This window comes from Meles meles, chromosome 21 (genome assembly GCF_922984935.1).
Source record: "Meles meles chromosome 21, mMelMel3.1 paternal haplotype, whole genome shotgun sequence".
NCBI classification, from domain to species: Eukaryota; Metazoa; Chordata; class Mammalia; order Carnivora; family Mustelidae; genus Meles; species Meles meles.
The window spans coordinates 36,818,598-36,833,803 of record NC_060086.1 but is presented as its reverse complement, the minus strand read 5'-3'; positions in this window follow the sequence as shown (position 1 = coordinate 36,833,803).

The following is a 15,206-nucleotide window of genomic DNA, read 5'->3' as shown; positions in this document are numbered from 1 at the left end:
TGATCTCTGTCAAATAAATAAATAAAATCTTAAAAAAGAACCCACAAAAAACAGACACATAGATCCATGGAACAGAACAAAGAGCCCAGAAATGGACCCTCAACTCTATGGTCAATTAATCTTCGACAAAGCAGGAAAGAATGTCCAATGGAAAAAAGATAGTCTCTTCAACAAATGGTGTTGGGAAAATTGGACAGCCACATGCAGAAGAATGAAGCTGTACCATACACACACAAAAATAGACTCAAAATGGGGGTGCCTGGGTGGCTCAGTGGGTTGGGCCTCTGCCTTTGGCTCAGGTCATGATCTCAGGGTCCTGGGATCGAGCCCCGCATCGGGCTCTCTGCTCAGCAGGGAGCCTGCATCCTCCTCTCTCTGCCTGCCTCTCTGCCTACTTGTGATCTCTGTCTGTCAAATAAATAAATAAAATCTTAAAAAAAAATAGACTCAAAATGAATGAAAGACCTCAATGTGAGACAGGAATCCATCAAAATCCTTGAGAACACAGGCAGCAACCTCTTATAAATAAATATATATATATATATATATATATATACATATATATATATATATATATATTTTAAAGATTTTATTTATTTATTTGACAGAGAGAGATCACAAGCAGGCAGAGAGGCAGGCAGAGAGAGAGGAGGAAGCAGGCTCCCCATGGAGCAGAGAGCCCGATGCAGGGCTCGATCCCAGGACCCCGAGATCACGACCTGAGCCGAAGGCAGCGGCTTAATCCACTGAGCCACCCAGGCACCCCTAAATATATATATATTTTTAATAAACTTTTTTTTAGAATTTATTTTTATTTATTTGACAGAGAGAGAGAGATCACAAGTAGGCAGAGAGGCAGGCAGAGAGAGAGGGGGGAAGCATGCTCCTTGCTGAGCAGAGAGCCCGATGTGGGGCTCGATCCCAGGACCCTGAGACCATGACCTGAGCTGAAGGCAGAGGCCTTAACCCACTGAGCCACCCAGGCACCCCAGGCAGCAACCTCTTTAACCTCAGCTGGCACAACTTTTTCCTAGAAACATCGCCAAAGGCAAGGGAAGAAAGGGCAAAAATGAACTCTTGGGACTTCTTCAAGATCAAAAGCTTTTGTACAGCAAAGGAAACAGTCAACAAAACCAAAAGACAACGGACAGAATGGGAGAAGATATTTGCAAATGACATATCAGATAAAGGGCTAGTATCCAAAATCTATAAAGAACTTATCAAACTCAATTTCCAAGAACAAATAATCCAATCAAGAAATAGGCAGAAGACATGAAGAGACATTTCTGCAAAGACGACATCCAGATGGCCAACAGACACATGAAAAAGTGCTCAACATCATTTGCCATCATGGAAATACAAATAAAAAAACCTCAATGAGATACCACCTCACACCAGTCAGAAGGGCTAAAATTAATAAGTCAGGGAACGACAGATATTGGCGAGGTTGTGGAGAAAGGGGAACCCTCCTACACTGTTGGTAGGAATGCAAGCTGGTGCAGCCACTCTAGAAAACAGCATGGAGGTTCCTCAAGAAGTTGCAAATAGAGCTATCCTATGACCCAGCAATCACACTACTGGGTATTTGCCCCAAAAATACAAGTGTGGTGATCTGAAGGGGCACCTGCACCCCAATGTTTATATCAGTAATGTCCATAATAGCCAAACTATAGAAAGAGACTAGATGTCCATCAACAGATGAATGGATAAAGAAGACAGGTACACACACACACACACACACACACACACACACACACACACACACACACAGGAATATTACGCAGCCATCAAAAATGAAATCTTGCCATTTGCAACCATGTGGTTGGAACTAGAGGGTATTATACAAAGCAAAAGAAGTCCATCAGAGAAAGACAATTATCATATGATCTCACTGATAAGAGGAATTTGAAACAAGACAGATGACTGTGGGGGAAGGGAGGAAAAAATGAAACAAGACAAAACCAGAGAGGGAGATAAACCATAAGAGACTCTTAATCTCAGGAAAGAAACAGGGTTGCTAGGGGGTCAGCAGGGGAGGGATGGGGTGGCTGGGTGAGGGACACTGGGTAGGGTATGTGCTATGGTGAGTGCTGTGAATTGTGTAAGACTCATGAATCACAGACCTGTCCCCCTGAAGCAAATAATACATTATACGTTAATAAAAAAAGAGAACCAATTAGAGCTACTGGCCACACTAAATAGAAAGAAAAATAGACCACCTGGAATACATAGCAAGTAAGAGGAAGTAGAAGAATGGATCAGCCACCTGGAAGACAGTACTGGAAAGTAATCAAGCTGAGCCAATGGGGGAGGTGGGAAATACACAAAATGAGAAAAGACCCAGGGAATGCATTGACACAGTCAAGCATAACAGTCTCATGATAGGGATCTCAGAAAGAGAAAAGCAAGAAACTGGGGCAAAAGATTTTTCTGAAGAAATAATAGCTGAAAACTTATTCAATCTGGGGAAGGAAAGAGAAATCCAGATCCAGGATGCACAGAAAGCCCCCAACAAAACCAACCCAAAGAGATCTGCACCAAGATACAAAGTAAATAAGATGGCCAAAAGTAGTAATAGTCATTTTAAAAGCAGTAAGAGAAAGGAAAGCAGTGACATACAGGGGAAACCCCATACAGCTATCAGTGGATTTCTCAGCAGAAACTTTACAGGTCAGAAGAGAGCGGCATGATAAATTCCAAGAGCTAGAAGGAAAAATCTATACTCATGAATACTCTATCCAGCAAGGTTTTCATTTAGAATAGAAGGAGAGATAGAGTTTCCACAAAACCCCAAAAGTTAAAAGCAAAACCAGCCATGTCCCTGTCACACACGATGCCATCAACCTGTCATCCCAAATTCATAGTCCAGCCCCATTCGGACTGAGTCACCATGCACGGCCTGCCGCCTGCTCAATGCCAAGTCAACACACCTTCACCACAGATTGCCAAGGGCTCAAATGGACTCTCTTTCCCCCAAATCCCAGCTCCTTCACTCAAGTTTGTGCAAAAAAGCGGGCATAATTATAACAGCAACCCAAACCGTGACACTAATTTTGTGGAATATATAATGTTTAAAAGGAGTGTGCTAGGCTGAGAACGTCTCCAACGCATACATCAAAGGACAATCCATACAGCAGGATTCTGGTTCGTAAAAGAAACCAACCTGGGAAAAATAAAATAAGATGAAGACAGAGAGGGAGACAAACCACGAGACTCCTAACTATAGGAAACAAACCGGGTGTTGCTGGAGGGGTGATGGGTGGGGGGGTTGGGGTAAGTGGGGGATGGGCATGAAGGGGGGCACTTGATGGAATGAGCACTGGGTGTGATATGCAACCGATGAATCACTGAACTCTACCTCTGAAACTCTAATACACTGTATGTTAATTAATTGAATTTAAATTAAAAAAAAAAGGAATCTCACCATCCCCCCCAAAAAAGAAAAAAAAAAAAAGAGCTGCGTGTTTGGCACTGTATTCCTTATCTGTTGCTTCCTAACACATTACCACAATCTTGGCAGCTCAAAGCCACACACACTTATTACCTCGTTGAGGGCCAGCGGGTCAGAAATTTGATCAGGGCTCAGCTGGGTCCTCTGCTCAGGGTCCCACCAGGCTGCTGCTGGGGCGTCAGCCAGATGGCATTTTCATCGCAAGGCTTAACAGGGAAGGATCCTCTTCCAACCTCATTTAGGTTGTTGGCAGAGTCGGTTTCCTTATGGATGCATGACCAAAGGCTCTGGCTTCTTGCTCGCTGCTGGGTGAAGGCAGCTCTCAGGTTTTAGAGTCTGAAGTTCTACACCCCCCCCTCCCCCGCAGCCACTTGCTCTATGGGCTTCCTCAATACGACTATCCACCTCATTGAACTGCCAATGAGGGTCTCTGCTCACGAAGACCCCAGCCCTTCTTTTAAGGCCCTTCACCTCATTAAGCTAGGCCCACCCAAGAAGATCTGGCTTTTGATGAACTCAGAATCAACTGGTTTATTACACCGGCAAAAATCCCTTCATCATGACCCTGTTCTACTGGCCAAGGCAAGTCCTGCCCATCCTCAAAGGGAGGAGACTAGATAGGATGTGATTATCAGGGGGCAGAAGTCATAGATCCCATCTTCCAATTCTGCTCCCACAGGCACAATGTGAAGCAGAATGGTGGCCATGTGGCAGGGGCTTCTGGTGTGGTGGTCTGCCCAGTGTCTAAATCCCCTTTCTTCTGTGTCATAAAGCCTGACCTTTTTCAGGGAGGCGAAATGCCCATCTTCTCAGGCTCCCTTGGGGCCGCCACAGATGATATGATAAAGTTCTGGTCAATGACCTGTAACAATTGAGGAAAAGTTATCCATGTCCTGATTAAAAAAAAGACGCAATTGGCATGGTTTTTTTGTTTTTGTTTTTGTTTTTTTGCTTTGCTTCTTTCCTTTCTTCCTGCCTGGAATGCAGACACAAAGTGTAGAGGTTGAGCAGCCATCTTGTGACCATGAGGCTTCTTATTTTCTGAGGATGGCAGAGCAGGAAGATAGAATCTTCCAAGGGCATCTCCAAGGGCATTTCGGAACTTTTTTGGAACCACTCCTGGACTTTTGTCATGCAAGAAAAATATCTCCCTGTATTTGGTAATATATGCAAACACACTTAAATTTCTGTTACACGGAACCAAGCACAATCCTAACATGCAACCATATCAAGCAAAAGTCAGGTCACGGAGGTCCTTGTTGGATGCATTATGGAATGTGCATTTCGTTCTTTATCCGTTAAAATGGCAAGACATCGAATCAGTCAGGTGCCTGGATAGATTTATATTTTGGAAAACTCTCCTGGCTCCATGGCAAAGAGTGAAGCTCGAGATGGGACCTGTGTGCAAGACTGGAAGTGGAGGCTCAGGGAGGGTGAACAGTGGTCCAAGGTAACACAGCGAGAGAGGGCAAAAATGGGATCCAAAGTGCACATTCGTTTGTCTTGACAATCCTGGCTTTGGCTGTTGTCTTGGATTTTGATCAAGGTTCCTTGTCTGCCTGCTCTTGCTGGAGGAGCCCCAAAGCTACCACCTCTCTTGACTGATCTCTGGGTGTTTTATTCTTTGAAAAATCTCATGATTTTCACAATCATAAAAGAAACTCATTCTGGGCCTGGAAATGCTTCCAGATCAATCTGGGTCAACCTAATTAAAGCTAATGAAGGAAAGATGTGTGTGTGTGTGTGTGTGTGTGTGTGTGTGTGTGCGCATGTGTGTGTGGGAGAGAACTTCTCTTTCCATTATGATTTGCTTATGATTTCTTTTAAGTCCCTATTAACTAATACCACCTGATACGAAATTACTTAAGCTTGGAAATAAAAATGATTCTGCATCCTAATCAGAACTCTAATCAGCCTTAACTGATGCTGAATGCCAAATGAGCTTGAAATGGGACACCTCCCTTGGACACGGTGTTGAATTTCATCCAGGGGTCTCCAAGGGAATCATGCAAAATTTGACACCGTAAGGCAGGGTAGTGTCAAAGTATATTGGACTTCAGACCCCAGTCCCCACTGATTTACAGGGTGACCCTGGTTAGACACTTCCCCTCTCTGGTCCTCAGTTTTCCCATCTTCCAAGTGCTACTCCCAAGCCAGAACAGAGCTTTCTAGTCCATGTTCCCCAGAGCCCTGAGGTTTCAGGGGTTGCTCCTGAGAAGGGGGTGGCCCCATTGGATCAGCTGAGTCTGGAACTCAAGGTCGCTAGAGGACAAGGAAGGAGCTTCAGAAGTAGACACCTACAACCTTGTCCCCGAGAGAGCTCATTTGCTGTCACAGCTCCAGTGTTTTGCTCCAGAGGAAGAGGTGGGAGAGGAGAACAAAGCTCTGTAAGTCACCGAGAAGAGCATCTGCTCTAATTAGACCCTTCATGGGTGAGCAGGTGGCCTCCCTCCAGTCCTCCTAGGGGGTTGGAAGCTAGCCATCTGCTCACTTCCCATGAGCAAAGTCTCCTTTGCTCTCCTGGAACTGTGGGCAAAGCTGACTTGGTGAGTCAGGGGGAGCTGGGGCAGCTCCTGGAGAAGAGGAACGAGGAGATAACGGAGAGATACAGTGAAAAGGCTTGGAAGAAGTGCCCTAGACCTTGGAAACATTAAGCCTGGAGGAAAGAAGCCTGGGAAATGGGCATGGGGTAGATATATGGGACAGTCCCCTGCAGAACACCAGCTCTGGAGGGTTCTGTGGGTATCATTCAATTCCTTCCTATGTTTGATCTGGTCATGTCAACCCAACCCAACCAACCTAGCCCAACCTGCACCAACCCAACCCAATCTGTCCATCCATCCACCTACTTATCCATCCATCCATCCACCCATCCAACCTTCCTTCCATCCACCCATCTTTCATTTATCCACTCATGCATTCACTTATCCACCGGTCCATCCATCGTGCATTTGCTCATTTGGTTTCCCTCCCTGCCTTATTCATTTATTATTTCAACCACTGTAAAAATACCTGCTGAGCACCTCCTTGTACACCTGGGAAGGCAGAGGAGAATGAGCTCTTTGGGCAGCACATAATTCAGTGTTATAAACAGGCAGGCAAGCAAGCCCGGGAAGTGACTGTAACATAGGGAGGGGCAAAGTGCCCTTAAGTTTGGAAGAGGGAGGAACTGTACAGGGAAGTGCATCAGGGAGGGCTTCAAGGAGGCCACAACCTCTAACCTGGTTCCTGAAGGAGGGGCTTCAGTGTACTGGCCGCACAGCCAAGGAAGAGGGTTACATTGGGGGGCGTGGCCAGTTTGAGGAGGGGAGGCCGTGCTCACTCTTTGCGGACATTATCAATGCTACGTCCCTTTCCCTCCTTCCGAGCTTCAAACAAAGTCTCGGTTATTCAACTCCAATTTCTAGGCTGTTGAAATTCAGGTTTAATTCAATAGCTGATTGTTCTTGTTCAAAACATTGGAGGGGGTTAAAAAAAACCAAAAACTATTCAATGAAAAATCATAGAAGCCCATAGCAGGAAGTCACCTAAGCAAACCTCTCTCTCTGTGCGGCACCCCAGCAAGTGAGAAGCGAACGTAACGGCCACCAGACATCCATCATGCTGAGAGGCCAGATCTGTGTGCACGTGTCTGTGTGTGCGTGCATGCGTGTTTCTGAGCTGTTTCTGCTTTCACTGGACTGTTTCTTAGGGTCTGGTACTATGCCGCCGAAGGAATCCCTTTCATGCTATCATGTCACATTGTCACCAAACGTGACTCTTCAGCACCTCAACACTCACCTGTCCGCCCACTCATCAATGTTCACTAAGTCTCTTCTGTCTTCCAGGCTTGGCACGGAGGCTGACGGCCATACGTTGATGGACAAGAAGCAGTTTGCCCTCAGGGAGCCCTCAGTCTAGTGCAAGGGTGAGCGACCTTTTCCTGCAACGGGCCACACATTACATCCTTTAGGTCTTGCGGGCCACGTGGTCTGGGTCCCCACCATTTACTTCTGCTGCGGTCCAAGCTCTCCCGACTTCCCAGCCCTCGTACCTCCTCTTCCTGCACGGAGAGGCCAGTGGTTTCCGCCTTGGGATTCCGTGGCCAGAGCACAGATGCTGTGGAAGTTGAACCCGGACAGACCCGCATGGCTCTGCTTTCTGCAGCGTTAAGTGAAGTTTCTGATTCAGCTCTTCAAGATCTGACGGCCCCTCGTGAGAACGGGGCATGCAGGACAAACGTTTCCAGAAGGGGCTCTCAGAGCAAGGCTCCTTTGAGAAGCAGCTCCGGCCCTGGCTCAGATGTCCTTGTGCAGCAAGGTCGGCCTCTCCCAACACGAGCTCCGGTGGTGGGAGCTGCTTTCCGGCAGGGAACATTAACCCGGCCCCAGGGCCCCGGGGTCCTCTTGGCCACATCCCCGGTCCTCACTCTGAGATCGGGAGCATTGTATGCTTAGGGTCTGTCCTGAGATGTTGGCTTCCTGATGCCTCTTGAGAGAAAGAGGTTTGGGGGCCAGGCTCTCCAGGTGCAAAGTCCAGTCCCACTCGTCGTCGCTGGGTGACCCAGTCTCTGCATCTGCCCAGTGGGCGGCAGGCACCCTTCCCGAATGAGGACCAAAGGAATCCAACGCAAGCCGTGCTCCCGGCAGCATCCAGCCCATCGCAAATGCTCAGTACGCTCCCTCCGTTGTTACGGACCACAGACGCCGGGCCTCACCTCGATTCACATCTCAGCTCCGCTTCTCCTTCTCCTGGCCTGTGCGACCCTGGGAGAGTGACTTGCCTGCTCTGAGCTACAACACCCTATCAGACAAGTGAACAGAATGACGAAGCGTGGCTTTGGGTTTTTGCATCTCCTTGGGACAAACGGGGGCATTTTACATGAAGCCCACGCCGCTGCTTTTTCTCTGTGGGTTTGGGTTTCTTTTTTTTTTTTTTTTTTAACACCGGCTGAAGCAAGGCCATCCTTACATCTGTGCGAGGATGGCGCTTGGCAAACCGCTCCGCTCCGGGAGGGTCTCCACTTCTGTCTGCAGGCGCTGCTTGTGCCAAGGTCTTTAATATTTTATTGCATTTTTGCAATTACTGTACAAAACCAAGCAGAAAGAAGTGCTGATCCTACTGCGAAGGGGCCCAAATCTCATAAACGAAATGCGACGGAGCCAAAAAAGAAAAAAAAAAAAAAAAGAGAGAGAGAGAGAGAGAGAGAGAGAGAGAGAGAAATCACAAAACCCCCAGCCCAGCAGATCTTCACCTTTAGCTGGAAGACCTTTGAGCTCAGCTGTCTGTCACTCAGCTGGGAAAGACAAGGATAAAACGGAGGAACAAGGATGGAAATGCCAGAACTCTACGGTCGAAGGCAGCACCAGAAAAATGAGGTTAGGATTGAAGCGTGTGTGCGGAGCTGAGCTTTCTTTCCCTCCCCCGACAGGAACTGCCTGTTCGGTTTCTGTACACGTTTGCCGCTGGGCATTGCCTATGGAAGAGCACTGAAGACTGCTTTGCAGGTCAAGGCCCCCCACAACAGTGCACGGCATGGAGGGGCGCCCCTGGCCCTATGAGGTGCTCATCCCCGTCCTCATCCTCTTCCTGCTTTTCTGAGAAGATCCAGGGAGAACGGAGTCCAGCTTGAACCATTACCACCTCAGCCATCACTTCGGTCATTCAGACACTAATGACGATTTCCCCGACGAGGGTCCCCTCACCTTCTGCTTGGACTCCCACCATCTCGGGGAGCTCCTTACCTGCTCTGCAGAGTATACCCACTTCGTGCTGGCATAGGTCTCTGGGACATTTACCAACTCATGAGTTTTATGCTCCTTAGGGAGCCACGGAATCAGTGAGATCTCTTTCCACACAGGAGGACACCTAGACACGCTACCCTTCCCTGAAAGGCACCTTCACTCACTCACAAACCTTTCCTGAGCACCTGCCCCTGGGCTCAGTTTCGGAGAAGCTCCAGGGCCCTTCTCTGGAGGAGACAGACAGCGGCAAACTGGAACAGTAACGGCAAACGGTAACGACGGGGCAATTTCAATCTGGAAAGGGAGGGCAGCACCGTGGAAAGTCTCAAAGGGGCTCTGAGGCCAGCCGGGCGTGGTGGTGGTTACAGAAGGCTTCCTGGAGGAAGGGGCATCCGAGCTGAGTTTCAGGCCATGGCCGGGGGAGGTCGGGGGAGGGAAGAGGCAGGCATTGCGCATGGCCCAGAGAGTATGTGCAAACAGACGAGCGACTCACAGACTAGTGATGATGGGTACAAATGCAGGTTCAGAGAGTGTGTGTTTGTGTGCGTGCGCGCGCGTGTGTGTGTGCGCGATTCTGGAGGGTGCAGGGCGCCTGAGGAATGAGCCACTGAGATTGAAAGGTCCAGGAGAAGCCTCAGCCTGGCTCCTGGCTCCCTGGAAACTTTAGTCGCCTTGCTCATAAGGCGGGGGCACAGCAAAAGCAGCAAACATTTACAGGCAGTCGCACGGTTCTAAGCACTTTACAGGAGTTACTCACTGAGGGGCACCTGGGTGGCTCAGTGGGTTAAGCCTCTGCCTTCGGCTCAGGTCATGATCTCTGGGTCCTGGGATCGAGTCCCATGTCGGGCTCCTCGCTTGGCAGGGAGTCTGCTTCCTCCTCTCCCTCTGGCCTGGCTCATACGGTTTCTTTCTCTCTCTTGAATAAACAAAATCCTAAAAAAGAAAAAAAAAAGAGTTACTGCATCTTCACAATGACTCTGTGAGTTTGATACTATTATTATTCCCCTTTTACAGATGAGAAGACAGAGGGGCAGAGACCCGAGCCTTCCGTCTGGTGAGCGGCAGGGCTGGAGGCCACTAGAACCTCTCTGCTAGGGCTGACGTGAAGATCAGAGGAGCTAAGGCGAGCAGGGTCCTCGACGATGTACGGCCTGGCACACCAGCTAAGTGACGACGGTCATCGTTGCGAGCGCGCCGAGAAACATACAGAATGACGTCATCAGGGACAGAGCAGTCCCCAGAGTGAAGCAAATTCTCTCCATCCAGGGGAACCCATGGAAGGCCCGCTTCAAGCTGACTCCGTAACTCCAGACAATAGAAAATGACAGGTTGGGTCTTTGATGAAAAGATTGGGGGGCACCTGGGTGTCTCAGTGGGTTAAGCGTCTGCCTTCAGCTCAGGTCATGATCTCAGGGTCCTGGGATCGAGTCCCGCATCAGGCTCTCTGCTTGGCAGCGAGCCTGCTTCCTCCTTTCGCTCTGCCTGCCTCTCTGCCTGCTTGTGATCTCTGTCTGTCAAATAAATAAATAAAATATTGAAAAAAAAAGATTGGAAGAGCCACTGATTAGGAGCCAGACTTGTTTCTTTCCTCCCCAGCGGACTGAGCGGCTTCTGAGGGCTCTTCCCGTGGAAGTGGGGAGCTAACCGAGTGGTCAGGCATGTTCCCTTCGTCGGTCACCCTCGTGAAGGTGGGAAGGACACGTGATGCACCACGGAGTTCCTCCTGCCCGGTCCCGCGGCTGGAACCCAGCAGAGCCCTGCAAGGCGGGAAGAGATCTCGCACCAGGAACTGAGTTTGTCTCTACCTTGACCTTGCCCTTCCCAGCCTCTGGAACCGGGAGGCATAAACGTCTCTATTTAAGCTACGTGTTCCGTGGTGTTTAGTTAGAGCAGCCGGAGCTGAGACAAAGTGCTTCAAATAAGAATCCTGCAACAGCTCGCCCTCTCGGGGAGCTCCTGGAGCGGGCTTCTCTCCTCTCCCGTCACCCCTAATGCACTCTCCCCTATGCGAGAAAGAGGGGCTTTTCCACTAGCTAGAGACTGACGTCCATGGGTCACACTGGCAGTGGGAGCAGAAATGGTCCCCAGTGGTCGGGGGACGAGAAGCAGAACAAGGTTCTGTCTCCCTCGGTCTCCTCCTTCCCTAGTCACGGGCAGGTGGGGATCCCCGATAATGCGGGGGCCTTATCCAATCGGCTGGACACCTTGGGAGCGAAAGGAGATTTTTTGGAAAAGAGAAGATTCTGCCTTAAGACATGGACTCCTGCCTGAGTTTCCAGCCTCCTGGCCTGCCCTGCAGAATAAAGATGAGTCTCTCCCAAAGGCCACCTGTTTCCTGCCTTTGGATCACTTTGCCTGATCATTTTCTTCAATATTCCTGGCTTGAGAGATTCATAGGCCAGAGTCAAGGATCCACCCCTAGGAGTGACTCTGGATGGACAGCCTCAGAAAGGCTGCATAGACCTGTGGAGGGAGACTTCCCTAAAGGAAATGGAATTCTCCGGTAAGTGATGTGGGGAAGCTGGCTGAGCTAGGCTAACCCGTCCTCCAGACATTTTTAAAAAAGATTTTATTTATTTGAGAGAGAGAGAGTGCACAAGCAGGGGGAGCAGCAGGCAGAGGGAGAAGCAAGTTCCCTGTTGAGCAAGGAGCTGATGCGTGACCCGATCCCAGGACCCCAGGATCATAACCTGAGCCTAAGGCAGATGTTTAACAGACTGAGCCAGCCAGGTACCCTCTCCTAGACCTTTTTGACCTCTCTGCTGCGGAATTAATTTTTCCTTCTTCTGGTCTTTACCTTGTACAAATGAAAGTTTAATACTGTGCACATGATTTCACTGACCATATGGAATTACATTTCTTTACGTACTCTGCTCTCGCACGTGACTGTGTGTCTTTGAGAACCGGATTCTGAATGCCGTGCCTAGCATGCGGTAGGTACTCAGAATTGCTTGTGGTATTGAAACAAAGAGCCGTAAAATGAAACCTCAAAACCTGGCTGTGTTCAAGGTCCACCTTTACATACGGGATTGTCTGAAGAGCAAAGTCAGGTTTTGGGTTTGAGACAGCAGCTTTTAATTCAGTTTTTTTTTTTTTTTTTTTTTTTAGGAGGCTTTGGGTCTTGGAACGTCTATAAGGAGAATTTGGGTTTAACAAAATCGATTTGCTGAATGGTTGTAATGATTATAACCAGATGTCTCGTCCCCTGCAAAAGATAATGCCTGAGGACAGAAGAAGAAATTAGGCCTTGTTCATATCAGAGACCTAAGGGGAATTTAAAGGAGATTTAAAGGAAAAAGGATCATTTTGGATACAATATGTAAAAATGATGCAAAAAAAGTGATAGACTCTAGGGGCGCCTGGGTGGCTCTGTGGTTTAGGTCTCTGCCTTTGGCTCAGGTCACGATCCCAGGGTCCTGGGATCGAGCCCCGCATCGGGCGCTCTGCTCAGTGGGGAGCCTGTTTCTCCTTTTCTCTCTGCCTGCCTCTCTGCCTACTTGTGACCTCTCTCTCTGTCAAATAAATTAAAAAAAAATTAAAAAAAAAAGTGATAGACTCTAAATGCAAAGAAGCCTGCGTTTGTGTTATGCTTGGAGGGACAAGGAAAAGAGAGAAAAAAAGGAAAACCCGAGATCAAGTCTGTAAGTGGATAGAGCACTTGCTTTGAAAATATCCTCTCTAGGGGCGCCTGGGTGGCTCAGTGGTTGAGACTCTGCCTACTTGCGATCCCTCTGTCAAATAAATTTTTTAAAAAAAATCTTAAAAAAACAAGAAAGAATTAAGAGTCTGCCGCTTAACCAACTGAGCCCCACCCAGGTACCCCGAAGCTTTTTAAAGACCAAGGAAATAGTTTTATTTCTCTCGATGAAATTTTCTTCCAGAAATTCCCTCAACACAGTTCGTCCGAATGCAAATCTGTACTGAGACTAGACCACACGCACGTTCAAATTTACACAGGTTACCCTAAGTGCCATTAATTCATGTTCATCAAATGCCTCCTCGCTTCCATGCGGTTCCACACTGAGTGCCCGTGGCTGTGGACAGACTGCATTGATTGCCCAAATTCATGGCCTCCCTCCTTCCAGAGCTTTCCAGTGTGATTTTGCAGCTTCTCCCGTCAAGGGGTACAGTTTCTTTCCCCTTAGTTCCCTGGCCATATGCCTCATCTGCCAGTAGAGTCCAGCGGATCTGAGTGGAAGCCCAGAGGATTTGCAGGTTTCCACTGCCTGGCTTGGGCCCTTGCCTCACATGCAGGAGAGCCCTCTAGAGGCTGAGACTTTGCCGGAGGGAATCCAGAGACCAGGTCAGCCACCAGCAGGCCAAACCCCAGAAAAAGCCAGCAAGCACATGCTCAGCGGATCACAGACATGGGAGGGAGCCCCACTGGGAGGAGGAGGACTGCCCAGCAGACACCCCCCAACTAGCAGCAGCTTTCCAGCTCACAGAATCCGGAGCAAAAACAAATGTTTGTGGTTTTGGAAGCCACTAAGTTTTGAGACGGTTTGTCACCTAGCTGTACCTGTCCAGTACCCTATTAACGGTGTTTTGAATATATTATTTTGAGCCCCGCAACTAAGAATTTATAATTCTCCTTCTCACAAGAAGTTTCACTGCAGGAAGGAAACAAAAAGAACTTGCCCGAAGTCACTCGTCGTAAATCCCAGAGCCGGAATTGGAAATAGCTTCGTTTAATGCAGAAACCTGTCTTTGTGCCTCGTATCATGCTGCCTACAAGGATGCCGGAAGCGCCAAAGGCCAAGGTCACCCCTGTATTTCCAAAGAGGGAATCGGACAGGCCCGGACAGCAGCTAGGGAAGTCAGGCTTCTCCATGTCCAGGCCAACAAAACAGGACCACAGCCCAGAAGGCAGCGAGCACCCCCAGGAAGGTTAGGGCAGACCATTAACCCTCATAAAAGACACTCCAGTGTTGAGAACCACGAGAGATAAGGGATTCAGCGGGGCTGGAGTTGCCAAAGCGAGATTTATGGAAGATAAACAAAACCCATTTGGTCAAATGGAAAATGAAATTGCAGAGCAGAGGAGAGCAATTCCAGGAAGAGGTGAACGGGTGCTCTCCGGCACCTGTTAAACAGGTTGGCAGGAAGTCAGAGGTATCTGCGTATGCCTTTCCTCATTGTAAGTCTTTCTGCACGTACCCCCTACCCACACACACGGAGGGGCATAAATGATCCTGAAATGTACACCACCAAGACGCACACGGAAGTATACATATGGAGACACATAGATATTCCCAGAGACATGCACGCCCTCTTGTGCAGGCGTGCATGGGCTTACACACACATGCAAACACACTCGCTTGTGCGCATATACACGCTCACTCGCCATCATCAACGCCAGGCAGGCAGAGAGAAATCCTCCCCCTACCGGAGGGGATTTTCTCCTGCAGGATTTGTCCTCAGAGCTAAACCATTTCAGCGGCAAATCCCACCAAGAATTTTCCAGTGGATCCCTCAACCTAAACAGGAAAGCTCACCCTTCCCAGGACCGCCAGGCCAGTCCTGACCCTGGATTGGAGGAACCCAGGTCCAGCATCTGGGGCTCTTCGAGGAGTCAGCATGCTGGGTCCCCCTTTGGGGAAGTTATGCCTGTGCTCCATGCCTAGCGTGGCGGCTTTGACATCATGGAGACCTGGGTTCGAATCCTGCCTCTGCCGCTTCCTAGCTCTGTGACCTTGGGGCTGACTATCTGACTATGCTGACGTTTGCATGTCCTTGCTTGTCAGCCGGGATTTGTTAGGATTAAAGGCGATCATGTGTGTGAGTGCTTGACTTAGTGTCTGCTGCGTAGTAGACGTCAGTGGCTGTTGGGAGGGAGAAAGGATTTTTTAAAAGATTTTATTTATTTATTTATTTGAGAGACAGAGATCACACGTAGGCAGAGAGGCAGGCAGAGAGAGAGGAGGAAGCAGGCTCCCTGCTGAGCAGAGAGCCCGATGAGGGACTCGATCCCAGGACCCTGAGATCATGACCTGAGCCGAAGGCAGAGGCTTAACCCACTGAGCCACCCAGGC